Source organism: Morone saxatilis, unplaced genomic scaffold, assembly GCF_004916995.1.
Source record: "Morone saxatilis isolate NCDOM2014 unplaced genomic scaffold, NCSU_SB_2.0 Contig16, whole genome shotgun sequence".
Taxonomy (NCBI): Eukaryota; Metazoa; Chordata; class Actinopteri; family Moronidae; genus Morone; species Morone saxatilis.
In genome coordinates, this window is record NW_023339718.1 from 765,166 (window position 1) to 768,207 (window position 3,042).

A 3,042-nucleotide genomic window follows, 5' to 3' on the forward strand; every position below is an offset into this window, starting at 1 on the left:
ACACACTCACACACACACACCTCCCCCTCAATCCTCCTAATAAGCTGTCTCTCTGTCTCCTGTAATTTGGCAGACGAGTCTATTATATGATACAGTCATATTTTATTAATGGACCCCCGTAGCGAACACACACACCCTTTAGTGGATGAGATTATGTGACGCACAGGGAGCGTGTCTCTGTGTTAAAAATGATTTCAACTCCTTGGTTAGTTTTCATCTGCACCGTTTGTCTGCTGTGTTGTTAGTATTGGGCTGGAAGGCAGAACCACAGGCATTTCTGCTGAAGTTGGCACTGTTCTTCCACACTTCATTACACTTCCATCAGCTCAGTGATAGCATGGAACAGTGCAGCTTCAAAAGGCCGAAAACAGCAAAATAAAAGGCAACGTTCAATTATTGAGTTAAACATTTCATGGAAATATTCTTCTTGTCTCTGTCTCTCTCTGTCTCTCTCTCTTCCTCAGTGTTGTACAGATAATTCATCCCATATGTTTCAGCAGTGCCAGGCATTTCAAGCTCTGTGGTGAAGTAGGCCTACAGTCCTCCAAAACTAATTTTCTCAAATACCATATTGCTTCAGTGATTACCCAACAAATTCGGTATTATTTTTGCATATCTGTATAAGTGTATTTATTCGACTAATTTTATCTATAGATGATTTTATTCAGCATCAAGACTAAGGGTCTGCAGCCAAGCTAGCAGCTCTATGAGACCGTACATCGGTGCTTTGTACTAAATGCCAACATCCTCACGATGTTTACCATGTTCACCATCTTAGTTTACCATATTAGCATGCTAAATTTGTTAATTAGCACTAATTGCAGCTGAGTCTGATGGGAATATCATTAGCAGTCTTGAGGAGTAACGGATTACATGTAACTGAGTTACTTGTTATAAAGGTAACTATTACTTATCCATTACAGTTACAGAAAAAAAGTCATAATCAAATCACAGTTACATTTAGTAAAAATGGGGGAATATTTAGCAGGATCAGTTTTTCTTTAAAAATACAGAGCAGGACATTTAAAAATACAGAGCAGGACATTTTTTCAATTTTTCCATTTCCTTTCAAAGGTCTCATTGTCCTGTTGTCTTAGTTAGTCATTCGTTTTACAGGCATTTGGTCATAATATTGGATGAATTACAATTTTGAATTGATGATGGCACAAGATGGAAAGTGTATCACCAAAAGGATTACAATTCATCCCGAGAGGAATATGAACGTCTGCACCAGATTTCACGGCACTTCATCCGATATTTGCCTAATGTGAACCTTGTGGTGGCACTACAGGAAATGTGAAGTGATTACCTACAAACAATTATTCAATATTAATATGGTATTATGATACAGTACAATGTAGTATTTCATAGAACTTCAAATATGTGTGGAGGGGTGCTTTAAAAGACGGTGAGTGCATCTGCATCACCCCATAGCCCTATGATCTGCAGTTTCGTTTGAATCTGAATGAAAACCTCTTCCAAACGAGTTGAGGCAGACAGTCAGCACAGTGGACCACTTCTCTTGTTGTCTGGTCTTGTTGGAACAGATGAATGGATTAAATTCTTTATCAGACTGTATTTTTTTTTCCTTCCTTTCTTTTCATGCTTGCAGTGGCTTGTCTTCATTGGGCCAACAACAATGAAATATTATCTGATTGTTATTGCTCCGGGAAATAGTCAGAACAGAACACAACAGCAACAAAGATAATACATTGCAACACCTGTATGTTTGTGCATATAATGTTATCCAAGCAAATCTCTTACATTTCAGAACATATGCGCCTACATGAACATGCCTGCATGTGTGCATTTGTCCACATAATGACGAAGAGGGAAGCTTTGAGCTGTCAGATACACTTGAAGGTTTGACACTGTGTGACAGTCAAGAGTAACATGCTGAGAAAAAACGACTGATTAGAGTCAGCAGACTGAAACTGAGTGGCTGCTCATTAGATGCATTTTGACAATATTTGGTTATGTGCCAACATATAGAAATATTCCCAGGCAGTCATTAGATAAAAACACCTGTGCAGATACTTTAGTCTGTCAACAGAAGTGTGTGAGAAAGAAAAAAGAGAAAACAGCTCTCAACTTGGGGCTTAGGACCCCCTAGACAGCTTTGAGAGAGAGAAAAAGGGTTTGCCAAATGATTTATGTGATGAGAAAAATACTTTCATTGCATAAATGTATGATCATGTTTTTAATCTTTGTGATAAATGCCTCATGTTTGAGAAATAATGAATATTTACAGCCCTTGGGCTCACACCAATAATTAATCAAGTGAAATGGCCTGATAAAGGAAAAAAAATAAAAAATGTCCGGCATCAGAGTTCAAAATTTAGTCCTGCAAATATGGGTCACATAATTTTTGGGGGCCAGAGGTAGAAAATGCTCAAGTGCCACTGCTATAGAGAACGGTAGGTACAGTCTGACCTCTGCTGCACCTCTGTGTGGAACCAGTGGTGTTTTTTTTTTCTCTGTTTCAGTTCCAGCCCTCCAAGGCACATTACATAACTACACTATTATTTTTCCATCCCCTGCCTCTCTCTGTCTGACTGACATAGCAGGGGAAATACAGATCCAAACATGGCAATGATAATGACTTGCTCTTCTCTTTTTGATCAGTCTATTTGTCACACCCTGTCTCTCTATTTTCTGCATTTCCTTCTGCTTTCTGCCTTACCAAACTCTCTCTCTCTCTCTCTCTCTCTCTCTCTCTGTGCACCACCATAAGTTGGTTCACTTTTGCACCCAATGTAGTGTGCTGCCTTTCCATTAGTTCATTTCCCCTGCTTTGAGAATGTGTTTGCATGTTGTGTGTATGTGTGTGTGTGCACTGTGTGAATGTGAGTGTGTGTCTCTGTGTGCACGTATGTGCACATGTGTGTGTGTCTCCAGAGTCTCAGAACAGTATTATTGTAAACATATCATTTGATGGGGAGAGTGGTTCAGGTTGTTGGCCGGCTGCCCTGCTTTCATTTGGAACAGAGCTGCCAACATCTGGACTGTGTCAACACTCACTGACAGTGTTTGTGTGTGTGT